The sequence below is a fragment of the Camelus dromedarius genome, chromosome 2, assembly GCF_036321535.1.
Source record: "Camelus dromedarius isolate mCamDro1 chromosome 2, mCamDro1.pat, whole genome shotgun sequence".
In the NCBI taxonomy this organism is placed as follows: domain Eukaryota; kingdom Metazoa; phylum Chordata; class Mammalia; order Artiodactyla; family Camelidae; genus Camelus; species Camelus dromedarius.
In genome coordinates, this window is record NC_087437.1 from 98,842,048 (window position 1) to 98,864,718 (window position 22,671).

Here is a 22,671-nt window from a genome sequence, read left to right on the forward strand (position 1 = left end):
TAAATTTTCTAATGCAATGGAATTCATAAACACAAGATAAGATTCTGTAGAATTAGAATCAATGGATTAGAAAAATAAGCTCTAGAGAAATTCTTCCAGAACTTCCAAAGAAAGTAGAAAATGTTACCAGCAAAGTTAAAAAAAATTGGAAGACAAGTTCAGGAAATCTAAAATAAGTTTTATAAGAAGTCTAGAAGAGCTGAAACAAAAAATGTTAAAATTTGTATGGAAACACAAAAGAACAAGACTCAGCCATAAAAAAGAATAAAATAATGCCATCTGCAGCAATATGGATGGACCTGAAGATCGTCATTCTAAGTGAAGTGGGCTGGGAAAAACAAAACAAAACAAAAATGACATAAGACATCACTTATATGATGAATCAAAAATAATAATAATAACACAAATGAACTACTTATTATTTATAACTTAGATGACTGATTTCTTGAATTATGTATAAGCACATGTGACTGTCCTTTATGGTTGGATTACCGCATTCTGTTGATGCTTATTTTGTAGTTGGCTTTATTCCTTTGATAACTATGTAAAGTTTAAAAAGCTAAAGCTCTAATCTCTTTTTAGAAACAATGATTAGTACATACATGCAAACTAAAAAAATGTGCAGTATACTGTATATATGTATTTACATGCAATATAATGTATACGTGCAGTCGAACTGTAATAATCCTACCTAATAAAACTGAAAAAAATAAAAGCAGAATGAAAGCAAACAAAAAAGAAGTCTAGAAAGACTCAGCAGATGGAACAGCAAAAAAGAAAAAGAAGAAAGAAAGAGATGGCTGAATGTGGTAAAGAAGTACAAACTTTCAGTTATAAAATAAGTAAGTTCTGGTAGTGTAATGTACAGCATAGTAACTATACTGAATAGTATTATATTATAATACGCTCAGAATACTTGAAAGTTGTCAAGAGAATGGGTCTTAAAAGTTCTCATCACCAAAAAACAATTGACACTATGTGTGGTAATGTTAAGTAGACTTACTGTGGTGATCATTTTACAATATACGTATATTACAAATTATTATATTGTACACCTAAAACCAATATATTTTTACCTATTAAAAAGAAAAAAATATTAGAAAATAAAATTTATCTGTACTGGAGAAAGTCATGTACTTAGAAATATAAAAGACATTTAATTAAAACAGATTTAAGCCTGATATAGCTGGTTGACGTATTTAAATTTCAGGCCTAGACAAAATAAGTTTCATAGGCATTAACATGGTTGGGGTGCAGACAAGTGATGTATAAAGGAAAGTTGGCATCAAACTTTTCTGCAGTACTAAATGTCAGAGGATCATGGAGCAACCTTCAGAGTTCATGAAAATCACTCTATGATCCAAGAATTCCATATCCAGTCAAGCTAACACATGTATAAGAAAAAATAAATGCAGAAATAAATACCTAAGTAGACTTCCATAAAAAGTGCAAGAAGAAAGTAACAGCTCATGGACACCCAATCAAGATCGGAAATCTAAGAAGGGAGAAAACAGAAGTAGTGTTTTCAGCATGGTTACAATGTACGAAGCAAGCACTGTTCCAAATACCTTACACCTGTTAACCCGGTCAATCTTTTGCAGGCAAAATCCATAATAAATTTGTAAAAGGTATGAACTTTTATGTGCTATACACCATGGCACTGCAAAAACAACAAAATCTAATGGAACCGTGTAAAATCGAGAAAACGTAATCATGGTAAGAAATATTTAAAGTTTTCAGCCTTTGGTCATTCAAGACAAAAGTTTAGTATATAAAACCATTGATATCATATTTAATATGTTAATTTAGAAAATAGAAAATATAAAAACAATAATTTAGTGATAAAGAAATATGTATAAAGTGGTTAAGGACATTGCCTAAAGAATGATACAACCTGGGTACCAAATGTGTTTCCCCCATTTACAAGCAGGGTTTGGGGCAATATGTAAGTACTCATTCAATATTAATAGCTATAACTATAACTAATAATGTTATATACAGAATTTCGAACTTTATCAACAGAAAATAATCTTTCTTTCTAAATGTCTTAGGGATATTTACAAAAAAATAATAACATACTATGTCTGAGAAACTCAATAAATTATCAAAGGTAGAAATTGTATGAACCATATGGATGCACACAAAAAAATTCAAAATTACTAGTAAAAGATAAACAAGCCAAAAAAAAAAAAATCAGACTACAGGGAAACTTTAAAACACTGTCCTAATTAACTCATGAAAGAAGAAATTGAGTGCACTTTTAAATTCTCCTGAATATAAACAGTGATACGTCTATTCATGAAACCTAAGTGATCATGGTAAAACAATAAAACTTAACAAATACAACAATGAAGAACATCTTTATGGCTTTAGAATAAACAAAGATGTTTTAAACAAGAAATAAAAACACCTCTTCAAAGGAAACAAAGTGATACACTGAACGATATTAAAATTAAAAACTATGTTTATCAAAAAGAGATCATTGAGAGGGTGAAAGAAAACCTACAGAGAAGAAGAAGATACTGATAATACAGATAGGTAACAAAAATCTCATAAGCAGAAAGAAACTTTAAAAAAAATCTTTAAGAGAATACGATCAAAACGTGGACAAAAATTTGAAGTCACTTCAAAAAGAAAATACCTAAATGGCCAATAAACTAGGAAAAATACTAACTTTGCTAGACAACAGAAAAATACAAATTAAATCTATAATGTGAAATCACTGCACACTCACAGAATGGCTAAAATTAAAAAGAACATCAATATCAAATTTTGGCAAGGATACGGAGTAACCAAATGTCTCATCCTTGCTGATAAGCATGAAACGTAACAACCAGTTTGGAAAACCAGCAGTATCAACTAATGCTGAATACGTATATTCCAGGTATATTCCCAACAGAAATGCATCTGTATGTTCACCGAAACATAGCTACTAGAATGTTCATAGCAACGCTATATATGATACTGTATAAGTAGAAAGGATCCAAATGTCCAGAATGGATAAACTAATTGTGATGTGGTCACAGAATGAAATACTGTCTAGCAATGAGAATGTAGCTCATAAATAACGTTAAGCCAAAGATGTCACGTGGAAGACTACAAACTGCATTTTCCCTTTATATAAAGTACAAAAAAAAGGAAAACTTAATCTATGCTGTTGAGTTCCTTGTAAGAGGGCTGTGACTAGAAGGGAGGGTTCTGGGAAGCTGGTGTATTCTGTTTCTTGATCCAAGTGCAGGTCACGCAGGTTTGCTCACTTGGGACGGCTTATATGAACATATTCAGTCTGAAAACATTCATTAAGCTTTATACCCATGGTATGTGTACTTTTCTCCATGTATATTAGTTATCATTCAACAAAATATTTTAAATATCTTATGGGACCAGGTAAAAAATGCACTCATAGGAAAATGAAGAGCATTTTATGCTTAACAAAGGAATATCACTTAAGAATATAAAAAAGAACAACATGAAACTAGGAAGTAGGCACAGAAAGGAGAATTAATAGAGATGAAGAACTGTAATTAAACGAATTATAAAATATTAAAATGCAAAAATGATAAATCCAAGCACTAGTTTGCTAAAAAGACCTACAGGATAAGCAAAGCTCTAGAAGAGCTAAATGGGGTGAAAAAGAAAGGAAAAGAGGCAAAAACCTAAATTTGAAACACACCAAAGGAGACTGAGGATATTATTATAGATCAGATTTTCTCAACAATATTACTGCTGACATTTGGGCCAGAAAATTCCTTGCTATACAGGGGGCTGCTTTCTGCATTGTAAAATGTTTATCAGCATCCCTGAAGTCCACCAGCTAGATGCCAGAAGCACTCCCACCCATCTCTGAGCTACAAAAATATCTCCATACAGTGCCAAATGTCCCCAGGAGAGGCCAATCACCCCCTGTTGGGAACATCACCATAGATAGCAAGGCTAAAGAATGTATAACTCTATGCTAAAATCTTTGAAAATCTGAGTGAAAAATAATTTTCTAGGAAAATATGAGCTATTAAAAATTGAAAACGTGGTAGAAAGTTTCCACAAACAAAAATACGTTAAAATTGTTGTTGAAGTATCATTATCCTAAAAACATGCAAATTATGCACTTTCAATGCTGTTACATGAATTTGTCTGTCTGTTCATGCCCTGGTAATACTCTTCTTTAGTTACTGTGACAGATGATTCCTTTCAAATTTCTAAGAACTAAATCTTTCATCTCCTATTTAGACTATTATAAAGAGGAGCCATACAATAGAAATATAATAAGGCATAAGAGATAAAAACTGGGTAAACTGAATTTTGTAAAAGTATATCATTGTAATAATATATTAACTGTAATAATTAGGTTTTATAAAAGCAGATACACTCAAAATATTATTCCAATATATAATCAATATAAAAATGAGATATTTGTACTTTTTTTTCAGATTAAGTCTTTGAAATCTGACATGTATGTACCACTTACGGAACACCTCAATTCAGATGAGCCATATTCAATTCCTCAGTGTGTATTGGACAGCATGGTTATAGAGCATATTTAAAGATGGAAATTTCGTAGATTTATTTTCTAAAGACAGTAAAAACATAGCCTTTAAAAAATAAATAAAAGCAAAGAAATCATAGACAAATCTCATTTAAGAATTTAGGTATAAAAATTACAAACAAAATATTAGCAAAACACTGAGAATTACCTTAAAATGGTAATATGCCATTCATGACCCAGTATGGTTATTCTAGGAATACAAGATATAATTCAAAATTAGACCCTATTAATATTATTTATCATATACTACATAAAGGAAGAAAAATTATATGATCAGCTTGATACCAGAAATGTATTTTGTTAATAAAATTTAGCTTTTATTCTTGATTTTTTAAAAAATCTTAGTTTTTAGATGGCTTAATATCTGACAGGCTACATATTAGAATTCAAAACCTGGTATCAAAGGTAAAAGTAAAAGTGTCATTTTAAATAAAGCCAAGAGTGAACTAAGAGTAGGACTATCTTAATGTTTAGAAGATTCACTATGTATATTTAAAATGTCAATTCTCCTCTAATTTATGAATGTTTTGCAAGTCCAATAGATGTCAAAATTCTTAAAAATACTAGTTGGAAGAAGATATAAGAGAGAATTGCCCAGAGTTTGTTGGTTTTTTTTAATGAAGTGTGATTTTCTCTATGAGATGTTAATAGAAATAACAGAAAAATTTAAAATAGTGTGAAAGGAAAAGCAGGCAGAACAATGAAACAACATAAAGTCCAGAAAGAGACTCAAATATTTATAGAAATTTAATACATAGTAAAATTATCTTTCAATTCCAGTAGAGGAAAGACAGATTCTTTATAAATATTTGAAAACCGAGATACAATATATGTTTATTGAAATACTATTCACATGTGAAAAATAGGAAGCAACTAAAATGCCTAAGATTTTGAAATTTGTTATATAAATTATGATATATTTATGCAATTAAATGCATTCAGCCATTTTAAACTACATTGTAGAAAAGTATTTAAATCTATAGCAAGATGCTTATTATATGGTGTTAATCAAAAATGAAACATTTTACCCAGTACACCACACCATTCCTACCCATCCCAGAAAACACAGGATTTTTAGAAGTCTTTCTGTTGAAACTGTTTAAACACCATGGACACTTGCCAGTTTTTTTGGTATCACCGCAAATTTTGCAAAGATAGTACGTTTTCTAATCATTTGTTTTTTACCCAAATATTTCTGACCTTTTTAAGTAATGGCAAATTTTTCCACCGTGATTTCTTCTTCAGCACCAAGGAGTATTAAATCTCCTTCACGCAAACATGTTACCACCTTTGTAACTTGTGTGGCCCTTACCCCATCCTTATCCTTTTGAGGAGAAACTTGTGGTTTCACTCCTCTTTCATTTATTTAAAATGCCCCACACTGTTAAAATAGAGTTATTCTTCCAAATGATCTATATTCTTTCATACTTTTTTTTCGCTTATGATGTTATCTCAACTTGAAAATTCCTTGATATTGTTCTCCACCTAAGTAAATCCTATAGTTTATTCATGATGAAGAATACCAGAATATCCCATCTCAAAATATGCCTCTTCGGCAGAAGGATTATTTAGAACTAAAGGCAACTGAGAACCAGCAGGCACAGAGAAAGCTCTCTGCCTCCCCCTAACTTCCAAAATATGCAAAGTATGAATTTCCCTTTTTGTAAAGGAAATTTACATTTATAAAGAAATTTCTGTAACAAAAAGAAGACCCAAAGTAACAGACCTGAGCATTTGATGCTAGGTTTTATGAGAAGTAGACGGTCATAGAGGAAACTGACGGGCTACCAGAGGTCAGATGACCTGCCTGCTCTCTCGTTTTCTCAAACTCCTTCAGCTTAACGTCTTCACTATTCCAGAGTGCCATATTTTGGGTTAGTGTGTCCTGAACCCTATCAAAATCATTCTATTAAAGTTTCAAAATGGTCTGTCCACCTAGACTTTAAGTCAAGGGGATGAATGAGCAAAAAGGAAAAAAGGCAATCAGGATATCTTAAAGCTAAAAGTGAACTTGTAAAGATGGACGTGTATAATCAAACTTCCACCACCCCCCCACCCCCCCAGATAAACACCGGAATCCTTCTTTCTCTTTCTTTCTCTTACAATAAGCTTCTGTTGGTTACACTGCTGCTCCTCAAACACTGGTCTGTAGTTTCTCTTTCTTTTTTTTTTCTAAAACATCAGCTCTGTAAATTTTTGTAGGAGCTTAATGAACAAGCACTAAGTTGTGAGCTCCCGGAGGACACCTGTGTCTTATTCAGTGATATTTCCCGAGAACCTCATGAATACCAGGCAGGCAAGATGGCCTATATTTAGTTGAGAATATATTGTTATTAATTCTCTTAGGACCAATGGAACACTTGTTCTCCCAATATCCATCCACATGGCAAAACTGTGTGAAGAATAACAATCAGAGAGATCTCCAAATTGCTCCTTTGATGTATTTTATTGATACATGAAAGGACAAAAGCTCAGGAAAGCACTTTCTCCTCTGAATCCTATTTGCCTTAGATCAATAACATGCAGAAAATAACAATCACAGGACAAATGAGAATCATCTTGCCTACAACACAGCACAAACGGAAGAAGAGTATAATGAGAGAACTCTGTCAGTTACAATGTGTTGCGTTCAGAGGCTTTTTTGGTGCCTCCTCAGTTGTTCCTATTATGTTCCAGCAATGCTAAGACTGAGATGTACTAAAGTTAGATAGAATGTCTAGGAAATAGGGACCTAGATGGCCTTATGATTTGTTAACTTATTAGAAGGCATTGTATTTCCTAGACAAATGAAATACAACACTGACATGCTTCTAATGTTTTTAAAGTTCTGTGGTTCATTTATCAAATTGTAGAACATACCAGCCTCAGAGCCTCCCTCACTGCTTGCTTTCCCTAAGCATAGCTTTAATCTCAGATTTAAGTTTAAATGGTGAATTGCCTTAGAAAGCTGGTCAATTATTTTTAAATGTTTATTAAACACCAAATACAAGTGAATCATTCTGCCGGATGTTTTACATAATTCTACCCAAAATTTAACCATTAAACAGCTCTTCTGAGGCTTACATTTTTGTTGCTATTTGTGCTTGAGGAAACTAAAGAGTTAAGAGAGCCGTGACTGCCCCCGCCTCACCACCTAAACAAATCTGTGGTTGCATACTGGAAGCCCCAACGGTGAGTTCATGATCTTTTCATTGTACCAGACCTAGCTCTACGTTGATCCAACCCATGGTAGTTTCAAAAGCCATCTTCTTTATAAAACAGGGTCAAACTAGATATTCTCCACCCACCAGCCCACCTGTATCTCCAACAAAAATTCTGCCCTGTAAGAGCAATTTGCCTTATTCCTTCCACCTGCCAGATGAACCAACCTCAGAATAGGTTCAACAAAGAACAACTGGGTATCACGGAAGCTCGGTGCCAGCTGAGGAATTACAGGACCTGGATTCCCTCCACCCCTGATTCTTACTGGCTGTGGGATCTGTACCCAATTGCTCAACTTCTCTCAGCCTACATTCCTCATCTTTAAATAAGAAGGTTAACCATCCAGTTCCATAGGATATTTTAGTCTGATTTGTAGTGGAATTTCTAAGAGAGTAAGTATATTTTATGTCTGCTTTAAATTAGCATTTAATCAGCAAATTGCAAAGTAGGGACGTTGCCTACAACCTTAAAAAGAGAAAGCATCGCCTCTCAACCACACTCTACTGTCATTTGGATTCTATTCCCCCCATATCACCCTCTTTTAAAGAATACAATTATTTTTTTTAAAAAATCTCATTAACATGTTTTTGTTTATTACTTGGCATTTAAAATGTGCTCCTCCTATACTGAAATACTGAAATCCAAACCCTACCAAAAGAGAGTGGATTCCTTAAGATGTTGTAAGGCCAGCAGCACTCTAGCTATCAGACAGTAATAAATCGGGATGACAGGTAGTGCTGCCTGCGGTGCATTTCATGGTGAGAATGGTAAGGGCTTAGCAGCTTCCCATTAAATTAATGAGAAGCCCAGGCCTCTTTGGCCAGAGGGAGTGAGCAACATAATGCGGCCCTCCAAACACCCTTCTACCACCCTGGGAATGAAAGGCGAGATTGAAAGGACAACCAATTCAGTTAAGTGTTTGGCTTTCCATGCTGTTTATTCCCTAGATCAAACTGTTATTCCATTATTCTCTCAGTTTGGTTTTCAAGATCAGCAGTCACTAAACTGGCCTTTTTAAGGTATTTTAGGTTGTTTACACTCTTGCACCCTGAATAAATAAGAAATGCAAGGATCAGGAATCCCTCCAGATTTCTGAAAATATCCAGTAGAGGGATCTTTTGAATTGGGGTTTACGAAGCGGCCTTCATTTGATAAGTCTGTTTTTACCATTGGCAACTCTTTGGTCTGCTATGTAAAGGAAGGCAGCCCAATTAGTTAAAGGTAAATAAAGAATTAAGTGGGAATCTAATTTATCTTGAGGCAGAGTGCAAAGATGGGAGGAGTATTGGTTTAGAAATTAGGCAAATTGTGCTACGAAGAACCTGTGCAGCCAGGAACCACTCATGGCATCTCTCAAGATCTCAGTCTCTTCGTTGGTAAAAGAACTGGTTTGACAATATGAGGGATGAATTTTTCCAACATTTTGAAATATCCTGATCTCTTTGAAAACAAAGAGAAATATGATCAACGAGTAGGTAGCTGATGCTGTTGCTGAAAATTAATATTCTAGGATTTACCTTGTCTTGGGCAAGATCCTCTTCTCTAAATAGGGCTAGTGTTCTCTATGATCTAGTTTCCTCTTAGTGAACATGCAGACTCGAGTCCATGGAACTTTTACTTATGTATTGAAGAGTAGGCACACAGAACGATTTCCTCACACTGCCACTATCAGTGTTGTTTACCCTGACTCGCATCAACTGTTTAGACAACATTGATCAACCAGTCTCAATACAATCTGTTTGTTTTTCTACTTCCTTTACTCCATAATTTAATTCTCTTAACCGCCAGGGAAAAATCCTTAGACATCACTTTGAAAGAGTTCATTTCTTATAATCTTTTAAAACATAGATCATGCAGTGACTGTGTTTCCATTTAGTGGATTAATTCTCTGTCTTTTCTGATTCTTTGTCTTGTCATCCCAATACTCATTAACATCTCAGCCAGAGAATGGAAGCTTAAAGAAAGCTGCTGAAGATTGAAGGTAATTTATAGGTTTGGATAAAAGTTTTTTAGATTATGAAAACCTGTAACATTAACATTTACATGAAGAAACGTAGGGGTTTGCTAGATCTGTATGCTCTATGGACTTCTGAGACAGCTCGAGCCCCACAAAAATAGTAAAATTAAAATTTAATATGCAGTTTCTTTGTTAATTTTTATAAAAGACTACAAAGAAAAATAGCAACCTTGAATGTTTACTGTTTGTCAAGCACTTTACGTGTATTAGCTTGTTTTATCTCATATTAGCCCTAAAAGAGTTATGAGTTCTGATTTACAAATTAAAACACTGAGATTAAGTGAAGTAAAGTACTGAATGCGTGGTCCTAAACAGCAGTTAGTATCACCAACTCTGGTCCTGATGGCTCTGAAAGTGATGTTCTTTTTTTACCGTATATCAGCATTTCTCTTGCAAAACCTGTTAGATAGTCCCCCCTCCCCCCTTTTTTATCTTTGTACTTTTCTTTCTCTCTCCTTTCTTAAGCTCAAGGTAAAGGCTTTTTATTTCAACTATTACCAATCTGCCAAGATTTTGAATCTAATAATAAAATATTATTTATTCATTTATTTTTATTAAAGTATAGTTGATTACTACTATTAATACTAGCATTTATTGAGAACTATGTGGCCTGAGCACTTTGCAAACATCCTCTTACCTAATATGGGATGGGGTGGGTGTTGTAAGTGTTTACACTTGAAAACAAAGGTTTGAGGAGATTTAGAAACTTACCTAAGATAAAAATTCTTGGTTGTTTCTAAAGAAAAAAAACTCGATCCTATATCTGTCTAATTATAAAGCTTGTGTTCTTGGCCACTATGAAGAAATCTAGGGCTGAGAATGAACATATATGGTAATTTTTCTTTTTTTTTTAATTTCAAGCAGAAGGGATTAAATTAAATTCAATTTTTTACATATATATATATTTTTTTTTTAATTTGGTTGATCTATATTCTAAAAAGTTCCATTAACTTTTTGGCTATTCAAAAAACAACTTGTTGGGATTTCCAGTCAAGATGGCAGAGCAGTAGAACCACAAGCTCACCTCTCCTTGCAACTACAACAAAACCGCAACTGACTGCTAAACAACCATTGGAAAAAAAGACTGGAGTCTAGCAAAAAAGATCTTCAACTGGAAACATGAAGAGGGAACCACAGTGGGATGGTAGGAGGGGTGTGCTAGAGATATAATCGGACTCCATTACCCCCCGGGTGGGAGACCCACAAGCTGAAGAATAATTAATTCACAGAGGCTCTCCCCCAGGAGTGAGAGTTCTGAGCCCCACATCAGGCTCCCCAGCCCAGGGTTCTGGCAGTGGGAGGTGGAGACCCCAGGACATCTGGCTTTGAAAGCCAGTGGGGATTAACTCCAGGAGCTCCATGGGACTGGGGTTGGGGGGGGGGGTACAGAGATTTTGTTCTCTTGGGAAGTGCACACAGAACCTGGCACTTGCCAGATTCAAGGATAGAGGCAGTGATTTCATAGGAACTTGGGCCAGATCTGCCTGCTGGTTTTGGATTTGGAAGTTCTCCTGGGAAGCTGGGGGATAGCTGCAGCTCACCCAGGGGACATAAAAGCTAGGGGTGGACCATTCTGGGAGTGTTCATTTACATGAGCTTTCATGGAGTCTGATATTTTGATTGGCTCATTAGCACCAAGATTTAGCCCCACCCAAGAGCCTGTAGGCTTGGGGCTGGGAAGCCTCAGGCCAAACAACATACTGGGTGAGGACACAGCCCCACCCATCAGCAGACCTCCTGAGCCACAAACACCTCTAGACACAGCCCTACCCAGCTGAGGTCCAGGACCAAGCTTTACCCAGATGTGGGCAGGTACTGACTCCTCCTGCCAGGAAAACTGCATAAGCCTCTAGTCCAGCCTCATCCACCGAGGGCAGATACCAGAAATAAGAAAATAATAATCCCAAAGCCTGTGGAAGGAATCCACAAACAGAAGCCAAACTCTACACTGGGACAGGCTGGATCCTGGCCTTTGGGTGACAAGAAAGGATTGCACTGCTGGGATGCACAGGACGTCTCCCATAGAAGGCCACTTCTCCAAGGTGAAGAAGTTAACTAACCTCCCTAAAAATACAATAGAAAGATAGACAACATGAGGTGGCAGAGGAATATCTTCCAGGCCAATGCACAAGATAAAATCCCAGAAGAAGAAATAAGTGGTAAGGAGATAGGCAATTTATCTGAGAAAGATTTTAAAGTAATGATGGCAAAGATGTTCAGAGAACTCAAGAGGAGTATAGATGCACAGAGCAAAGTTTTTAGTAAAGAGTTGGAAAATATAAAAAATACTCAGAGTTGAAGAATAAAATTACTGAAATGAATAACACACTAAAAGGAACCAAGAATAGACTAAATGAGGCAGAAAAGATCAGTAAGCTAGAAGACAGATTAGTGGAAATACTACTGCAGAACAGAAAAAAAGGAAAAAGAATGAAAAGAAATGAGGATAATTAAAGAGAACTCTGAGACAACATGAAGCGCACTAATATTTGCATTATAGGGTCCCAGAAAGAGGAGAGAGAGTGAAAGGATCTGAGGAAATATGTGAAGAGTTAATAACCAAAAACTTCCCCAACTTGGGAAAGGAAACAGTCACCCAAGTCCAGGAAGCACAGAGGGTACCACACAGGATCAACCCAAAGAGGAACATACCAAGACACATAGGAATCAAACTGACAAAAATTAAGGATAAGGAGAAAATATTAAAATCAGCAAGAGAAAAGCAACAAATAACATACAAGGGAACTCCCATAAGGTTATCGGCTGATTTTTCAGCAGAAACTCTACAGGCCAGAAGGGAGTGGCAAGATATATTTAAAGTAATAAAAGGGAAAAACTTACAACCAACAATACTCTATCCAGCAAGGCTCTGGTTCATATTTGACGGAGAAATCAAAAGCTTCACAGATAAACAAAAGCTAAAAGATTTCAGCACCACCAAACCAGCTTTACAGTAATGTGAAAGGAATTTCTCTAGTCATCAAACTGCAAGAAAAGAGAACAAAAAGAAGAAAGAGCAAAAAAAAAAAAACTAAAGACCTACAAAAGATTGCTTTGGCGTCTCAGGGTCTTTTATGGTTCCATATTAATTTTGGAATTGCTTGTTCTAGTTCTGTGAGAAATGTTGGTATTTTGACAGGGGTTGCATAGGATCTGTGGGTTGCTTTGGGTACTGTGGCCATTTTGATAGTGTTATTTCTTCCAATGCAAGAGCACAAGATGTCTTCCCATTTCTTTGTATCATATTCAATTTCCTTCATCAATGTTTTACAGTTTCCAGAGTACAGGTAACCTCCTTGGTTAGGTTTATTTCTAGGCATTCTGTTGTTTTTGATGCAATGGAAATGTTTATGCCAGTTACAAAATTCCGGTTTTTGAAGTGGGGGAAAAAAAGTGAATGAAGAGCCACAAATAGCAAAATATCCTTCTTTTTTGTGACTGAGTTGTATTCCATTACATATGTGTGCTATATCTTCTTTATCCATTCATCTATCGATGTGCACTTGAGATGCTTCCATGTCTTGGCAATTGTAAGAGGTGCTGTTGTTAATAGCAGGGTGTATGTATCTTTTTAAAGAATCAATGTTTTTGTTTTTCTCAGGTATATATGCTCAGAAGTGGAATTGTTGGGCCATGTGGTGGTTCTGGTTTTGGGTTTTTAAGAAAGCTCCATATTGTTTTCCATGGTAGCTGCACCAATTTACATTCCCACCAACAGTGTACAAGGGTTCCCTTTTCTCCATATCCTTGCCAATATTTGTTATTTGTGTTCTTTTTGATGATGGCCATTCTGACAGGTGTGAGATGGAGTCTCAATGTGGTTTTGATTTGCATTTCCCTGATATTGGCAATGTTGAGCAAATTTTCATTTTCCTGTTGGCCACCTGCATTTCTTCTTTTGGAAAAATATTCAGCTCTTCTGTCCGTATTTAAAATGGGTTGTTTGTTTGCTTTTTAATTGAAGTACAGTTGATTTAAAATTTTGTATTAGTTTCTGGTGTACAGCATAGATGGACTTGGAGGCCATATGCAGAGAAGGACAAATATTGAAGGATTTCACTTATATGTGGAATCTAAAAAAAATACAACAAACTAGTGAATATAACAGAAAAGAAACAGACTCACAGATGTAGAGAAGGAACTAGTGGTTACAAGAGGAGAGAAGGAAGGGAGAGGGGCAAGATGGAGGTGGAGGATTAAGAGATACAAACTGTCAGGTATAAAATAAGCTACAAGGATGTATTGTACAACATGGGGAATATAGCCAATATTTTATAATAACTATAAATGGAGTATAACCTTTAAAAATTGTGAATCACTGTATCACATACCTGTAACATATAATATTATACATAAACTATACTTCAGTTTAAAAATATGATATTGTGAAATAAATACATAAAGTTTAAAAAAACTACTTGTTCTACACTTTGGAAAAACAGAAGACTCACAGAACAAAATAAAATGCTGTTGATGTTATGATATTGCACTGCCACCTGGTGGCCATTGAGGGAAATACATAGCAAATGCTTTGTGACTGCAAATTACCATTAGTGCAATTATTTAAAAATGAAATGAAATGCTGATATTGAAGAGAAATGTTTGAGCAATAAAGTTCAATTTTATTATTTATTCTGGACCTGAGCCATCTCAAACTGAATAAACTAACCCTGTCTGTGTCATGATATAAGCGTTAATGTGAGAAGGCTTTAAACAATTTTAAAACATGGATAAAAGAAAATGAAGACACATGCAACGGGGAATGCTACTTTAAACTTTGTAAACTTTTTAACTCAACATAATTTTTATTAGCGTATATGTTTCAAGAACGTGTTGAAACTGCCTGTGTGAATGCAGTGCTGGACTTGGTGTTTGATGTGCATGCTGAGCAAAACCAAACTGGTTGTTGGTTTTGGGGTCATGCATGCTACTATTAAACATGGTCTTTGAATTTTTTTTTATTGCGTGTAGATTAATGTGCACAGTTTATTTTTCATTATTTGTTGGCTTTGTCTTGTTTCTTTATTTATTTCTGTATTCTGTCTTTATTTGTTGGTTTATTTAAACCACTGGTGGCAAAGACATCTGTCCAACATGAAGGGCAAAAGCCAGAGCTTTTGGATTCAAAAATGCTTAGAATCATGTGTTGGAAGAAGATTTGATTACTCATTTAGAAACTATTTGTTAAGATTCAGTGAGGCGCTGCATGTAAAGTAAATACGGCATAATCTGGTCTTCAAAGTAATTAGTGTTTGTTTTAGAAAAGAAAAACACAAGTAGATACAAAGCAACATTCACACCCTGAGGCATAGACATGGAGCAGATTGAGTGTGTCAAGAAGCCGTAAGTGCTTCACACATGGTAAAGACCTAATTGCTGAGGGATGAATGACTGGAGTAGTGTAGTTGAGGTAAGCACAAGGTGTTACAAGACAACTACTCACAATCTGACAGGTTGCAGGAGGCTGATTGGAGCAGGAAACTGGGCTAAAATGTGATTGAGTGAACAGTCAAGAGAGGAGGACAGAGCAATGTATTTCAGGCAGAGATCACTGGGTGGAGGTGACCCTGGAATTGCTTAGTTCAACTCAGTTGATAAGTTGGGAAAGTACAGGTAAATGACTTGCTGAGTGTCGTACCATGGGCAGTGTCACAACCAAGTTGAGACTGGATCTTCTGATTCTCTCTCTAATCTACTTTGATTTATTAGTGCAACTGGGAATGAATTTTTCTAAGGGGAAAAAAAGAATGGGCTTCATAAGTGATGGCAGTGAGAAAGGAAATCAAGGAGCTAATAGGAAAGACATCTTGAAGGCAGCATCTGCAGTACCCGACTAATGCTTGGACACAGATATGTTGCCTGTAGGTGTAGCTGGTGTCCAGGTTCTCGTCCTGTCCCAGAAAGAATTCGGTGGTTAAAAAGTACAGTGAGGATTTATCAAGGGATGGATAGTACACTCTTCAAGGGGAGAGCAGGCAGGCTCAGGTGAGCGGCTGCCCTGGGTTTCTTTGGAGAGTTGGTTACATAGAGTGTAAACATGAATGGGAAGAATAGTCATTGGGGAGGGAAGAGTTTGGGGTCTTATTTCCTGATTTTTATCCCAACTCCACTTTCCTGCAGGAAGGAGGGATTTTTGTCCTTATTTAGTCTGGATCAGAAGTGTCATGGCATCAGTGCATGATGGGTACTTCTCATCTGCAAGGCTAATTTTATTATAATGAGGGCATAATAAGCAAAAAGTTACAGTCAAACACTGGAGATTCCTGCCTTTTCCTACCTTTCTTTGTCAGCCTCCAGGCCACTTGTCACTTCAAAATGTGTGATCACTTATGGCCCAGAGGTTCCTGCTTTTCTTTCTCTGTCCAGGGACCCTGGTGCTTACATGATGTGTGGTTTCCTGTATTTGGTCTGTGCCCCTCCTTCCTGCCCAATTCCTGCCATTTAGTCTGAGTCTCCTTTTCTCTGCTCATATCTAGCTTATCTGCCTGCTCTAACAGATGGGCACTGAGGATGGTCAGCTTACAAAGGACAAGAAAAATGAGAAGCAAAAGGGAGCCATCCACTGAGCCTTAAGAGTGTTTTGTCTGTTAGCTACACACCAATTCATTAAGGCTGCTGCCGTTAGTAAGAAAAAGAATCCTGCAGAAAGGGAACATCCCCGCAGGGCGATGTTGCCAGACAATTGAGAAGCAATCCTGGGGCCTAATACATTGTAGGTGGTATTTACATAAGATACATTTCCTGAGGGCCCACAGCAGAACGCCACTCTGGGGGAGCCAAAGGAAATACAAGAAACGATGACGCCTATTTCAAGCAACTTATACTCAGTTGGAGGGCTTTTTAAGAAACCTTGCAGAAATGGGCTATAAAGAAATCCCCAGGCAGGAGCAGCCCCATGGGGAGACATCACGGTGCTCGAGCACCAGTCTTAATCTAAAGAAGCCCATGTTCTAGTCCCTGCTCTGCAGATCAGGGCTGCTGCGGAACTGTGTTGTGCATCGTATGGTTGTTACAAAAATTTCTGGCTCATGGAAGTAAAGGATCTGGAGTAAGATAGGTCTTTTTAAAATTCTCACAAAATAGCCAATTTGGCCAGTGGGAGTGTTACAGCAGGCAGATAGTTAGACATGAGCAGAAAAGTCCGGCACGAGCCAAATGGCAGGAAACCACACATCTTGTGAACAATGGGGATCCTTGGGCAGACAGAGAAAAGCAGGAACCTCCAGACTGATAAGAAATCACACATTTTGAGGTGAGAAGTATCCTAGAAGCAGGCAAAGAAAGGTGGGAAGATGCAGGAAATCTCCAGGGTCTGAGTATAACCTTTTGCTCATTATGCCCTCATAATAAAATTTGCCTTGCAGATTAGAAGTGCCCAACATGCACCAACACCATGACATTTCTGATCCAGACTAAATAAGGACGTTTAAATTCCTTCTCCTCTTGGGAAGGCGGAGCTCGGATGGAAATCAGGGAATATATTCTCAAACTCTTCCCACCCCAATAAATACTCTGCCCATTCATTTTTCCACCCCATGTAACCAACTTGCCAAAGAAACTCAGCTCAGCACCTCACCTGAGTCTGCCCGCGCCCCCCTTGAGAGGTTACTATCTATAGCTTAGTAAATCCTCACTTTACTTTCCTGACCTTCGTGCCTCATCTCTGAATTCTTCCTGTGATGAGTCAAGAACCTAATTGCCAGCAACAGGAGGGCTCCCATCTCTTGATCTCTCCACATTTTATGTCTCTCCCCTCTAAAATCCAGTGAGTTGGTCTTTCAATGACCCCTGTCAGTCCTCTTCTTATTTACTATGTTAATGTAGCACTTGGCTCTTTATTTAGCTGTTGAGAGAAGTGAAAATGGAGAAAATGATCAGCATGCTTTTTGTAGCCCCCCTTGATCAGACCACATGTTGGTCCTGGAATCCCCTCCCTCAGGCAGATGCAGCCACTTGTCATCTGCACTCACCTCTCAGAGCCAGTCTCTGCCTTGAGCCCTGGTGATTGGTTAAACAAAGCACTTCAGAGGTTGGTCCTCCTTGATCCATGATGTAATCAGCATCTAAATCCTAATTTATGATTTGGCTTTCACTCTGTATGTCCTTTCTCTGACATTGCTAGCCTGCTCTCTCTAAGAAAGGCATACTATGAAGACACCATCTTCAATGTTAGCAAAGGCTTCAAGTGAGTGGTGTGAGGCCCTGAAGAAACTACTGGACTTAGACTGGTTGAGAGAAGAGCTTGTTCACGTATGGCACAAGGAGGTCTTCTTGGCTGAAAGTAGGACATTTTAGAAAAAAATAATACAGATATTAAATAGAGGCCAAAGAGTTAAAATGTACTTAATATATAGTCGACCCTCAGCAGATAGTTTTAGTAGAGTCACACCCTAGAAATATTGCAAGTTTGGTTCCAGATCACTGCAGTAAAGCAAATATGGCAATAAGGTGAGTCATACATATTTTTCGGTTACCAGTGCCTATAAAACGTTCTTTTTGTTGAAGTATGTTCAGTTTACAATGTGTCAATTTCTGGTGTACAGCATAATGTTTCAGTCATACATATACATACATATATCCGATTTCATATTCTTTTTCATTATTGGTTACTACAAGACATTGAACATAGTTCCCTGTGCTATACAGTATAAACTTGTTGTTTATCTATTTTATATATAGTAGCTAATATTTGCAAATCTTGAACTCCCAATGTATCCCCTCCCACCCCATTTCCCCAGGTAACCATAAGTTTGTTTACTATGTCTGTGAGTCTGTTTCTGTTTTTTAGATAAGTTCATTAGTGTCTTCTTTTCTTAGATTCCACATATGAGTGATATCACATGGTATTTTTCTCTCTCTCTCTGGCTTACTTCATTTAGAATGACAATCTCTAGGTCCATCCATGTTGCTGCAAATGGCATTATTTTATTCTTTTTCATCACTGGGTAGTATTCCACAGCTTCTTTACCCAGTCATCTGTTGGTGGACATTAAGGTTGTTTCCATGTCTTGGCTATTGTAAATAGTGCTGCTATGAACATTGGGGTGTATGTATCTTTTAGATTTAGAGTTCCCTCTGGATACATGCCCAGTAGTGGAATTGCTGGATCATATGAAAACTTATGTTAACACTATACTGTAGTCTATTAAGTATGCAATAGCATTTTATCTAAAAAACCCAATGTACATACCTTAATTTAAATATAATTTATTGTTAAACAATGCTAACCATCATCTGAGATGTCATCAAGTCATAATCTTTTTGCTGTTGGAAGGTCTTGCCTCAACGTTGGGGTCTGATGATTGATCAGGATGATGGTTGCTGAAGGCTGACGTGGCTTGGGCAATTTCTTAAAATAAGACAACAGTGAAGTTTGCTGCATTGATTGGCTCTGCCTTTCAGGAATGATTTCTCTGAGGCATGTACTGCTGTTTGATGGCATTTACCCATAATAGAATTTCTTTTAAAATTGGAGTCAATCCTCTCAAATGCTGCCTTTGCTATATCAACTAAGTTTACATAATATTCTAAATCCTTTGTTGTCATTTCAATAAGTGATTAAGTTCACCCTCTTATATGGGCACAGTTCATGTCACCCCAAAACAATTATAATAATAGCCCAAATGTCGATTGATCACAGATCACCATAACAAATGCAATAATGATGAAAATGTTTAAAATATTGCTAAAAACACCAAAATGTAACACAGAGACACAAAGTGAGAAAATGCTGTGGAAAAAAATGGCACAAATTGGCTTACTCGATGCAGGGTTGCCACAAACCTTCAATTTGTAAAAAAATCAAATGATCTGCGATAAAACCAAGCAGAATAAAACAAGGTATGCCTGTGATGACCAAGGGGTTCTGCAATGACCACACACCTATTTATGATGGTGTAGACAAGAGGCACTAAAATTTAAAGATGCTGTACAACAGGGAAACCCATTGAAGGCCATAGCTCTGAAATTTTCCAACATGATGGTCAGTAATAACTGAACATCAGTAGGGCTCTATACAGTAAGCAGTAAATCAGACTTGATAACTTTATGTAGGCAAGAAGAATTTGAAACAACTCCAAGACTGTAAATCTGAACACCTAGAAATGAGCATATGAGTAACAAACAAAAAGGCTCTTTTAGAAATGATGATGGTTGTCCCAGTGTTAGACTTAAGAAAGTTTCAAGTGAAAGACAGGCAATATCCTATCCTGGAATCTGAGCTCAGAAAGGGCTTAGGTGTCAAATATAGCAGGAACTAAAAGGTTCAAGGCAAAATATATATATATATATATATATAATTGTGTATAACTCTGGAGAGGTGTCACATCCATTTTTGGTGACCACAGAAAACAAGTCTTCTACACAGTGGAGCATTCTAGAGACAGACTCAAGACAAACTAGTTAGAAGAAAGTTCCCACGGGAGAACTTCAAAGGTAAAACAGAGGGGTTAGATTTGAAGGTAGAAACCATCCCATCATCATCAGATACTTAAAAAGGCATCTACTGTGTGCTGGACCATGTCCTGAGCACCGGGAAGAGACAAACACTAACTACGACCCACCCTTGACTGCTAACATCTACTTCTGGTGGCTGGGTGTCTTCTTCAACACAAATTATATCAACTTCAGGTAACATTTCTTAAGGGATTATTCTAAGTCAGTCAAAGTTGTACATGTTTTACATATATTATCTCATGTAATCTTTATATAAACCATATAAAATATGTCCTCATGACCATTTCACAGATACAGGAAACAGAAGGGAGGTGTGTAGGAAACAGTTGACAGCTATTCTATGAACAGTCTGTTTACACAGTCAGCCCTTAGCTGGCAGCTGGAAACATGGCTTTTGGGAGGGTTCCCACCATCCCCAGAACTGATAAGAGTGGCCCAATATATACCCAACTGCTTATACCAACAATGTGGTTTATTGTGAACACCTGCTTTCCTTCTGGGAGCCTGGAATTTTGGTAGACACTGAGCAGAGGATGCCTACATGATCCGCCCCAAACAAAAACCCAGAGCAACAGGTCTCTAATGAGCTTCGCGGCTGATAACATTTTACATGTGTTGTCACAACTAGATGCTGCAGGAATGAAGTGCGATCTGTGTGACTCCTGGGGAGAGAACCTCTGGAGGTTTGCACCTGGTTTCCTCCAGACTTTGCCCAGATGCCTTTTCTCATTGCTTTTTGTGCTTCACATCCTTTCACTGCAATACAGCATAACTGTGAGTACAATTATATACTTAATCTTGTAAGCCCTTCAGGAGAGATGACATCACAGTAGTTCATCATCCATCACATCTGGGGTGCTAAAATTAGAATGGCTTGTTTGGTTGGAAGAGAGAAAGAGCTAGTGGTAAGGGATTAGCTGAAGGTGTGCAACCTAACTCCTCACTGAAGTGGAACGCTCCTTCCCTCACAAATGCAGTTTTGCTCTCAGTGTTGCCTGATGAGAGGGGATGTTGGTCTTAACAAAGAAAAAGTATTATCTAGTGCAGGGCTTCTCAAATGTTAGAACGCACCAGAATCACCCGGGGTGGGGGAGCATTAAGACACTGCTGGGCGCCACCCCTAGGGTCTCTGATTCAGTAGGTCTGAGGTGGGGCCACGAATTCACATCTAATAAGAACTTGCTGATACTGATGGCTGGTGGGTCCACAGATCTACTAATTCACTGGTGAACTAGTGGCTTTTCTAAGCACATGAGGGCAAGGAGACGATACCCTGCTTTGGGAGGAGAGATGTTCCTATCACAGGAGGTTTCTTGGAATACAAACACCCAGAACAATGGATTCTCTCCATAGTTAAATAAGAATGTGTTGATTTGGGGGGTTTTGTTTGTTTGTTTGTTTGTTTGTTTTACTCTGACTTCTAGCCCTTTCAATGCAGAAAAACCTCTTCCAGAATTATTTCCAGATTGCAGCATTTGTGTGTAGGAAGAACTTCTAGGGATGAAAAGAATAAAAGAATCAAGAAAATCCTGTGAGTCTTTATCTGATGTGGATTATTTTAAAATTTGTATATCAAATTGTGAATGAGTGGGCCATTTAATCATTTAAACCTCAAGCATCAATAGGTTCTCAAACCTGTAACTTTCAGTGTGGGTCTAGTGATTTAGAGTTTGAGCAAAAGCAGTTTAAAATGGAATATTTAAAACTGGAATACTTTCCCCAGTTTTTAGTTCTGATGTCTTAAAATTTATAATTATAAGTAAGCTGTTTTGTGCCTATTTCCTGATAGTTAAGCTAGAGGCCATGAGAACTGGTCTGCTTCCCTCAAAGAAGCTGCGAAAACCCCCTCTCCAGGGCCCATGGACCCAACTGGATCCTATCTGACTGAATCTGGGGGGTGCTGTGTTAAGTCGCACCTACAAAGACTGAATCTGCTTCTTGTAAAGGCTGAGAGAATGACTCCAAGTATAGCTGCTTTCTTCGTTTTGCTCCCTGGGTGCAGGGAGTTGCTTCGATTACACTGCTCAGGTCAAGGCACATTTCAATTTTGCAAAACCCCTCTAGCTTTTTCATTCTTTCTTCCTTCCCATCACCACCCCCATTTCCACCATGGCAATTGGCAAGTGCTACAAACCAGGACTTTCTTCCCCTACCTTCTTTTTTTTTCCCTCTTGGAGATCTGGTTCTTAAGCATTTATTGGCATTATCAGTGGTTCCAATCTTATGTGTCATTATTTGCACCTTGAGAAGATCTCTATACCTCACTAGGCCTCAGATCTTCACCTGAAGAACTAGGAATGTGATGATTAATTTTGCATGTCAACTTGACTGGGCCACAGGGGTCACATACTTGGGCAAACATTATGCTGGGTGTTTGTTTCAGTGGGGGTGTTTCAGATGAGCTTAACTTTTACATTGGCAGACTGAGTAAAGCAGATTACTCTTCATAATGTGG

General features: G+C 37.2%; 1 long non-coding RNA gene across 1 annotated transcript in view; it reads right to left on the reverse strand.

Moving 5' to 3' along the window:
- Positions 1–1,431: 1,431 nt before the first annotated feature.
- Positions 1,432–22,671, reverse strand: part of LOC135318963 (uncharacterized) — a 56,240-nt gene continuing 35,000 nt past the window's right edge. Inside the window, exon 4 of the long non-coding RNA XR_010377447.1 lies at positions 1,432–1,495. This is a non-coding gene — a long non-coding RNA (uncharacterized LOC135318963). The remainder of the gene's footprint in view (positions 1,496–22,671) is intronic.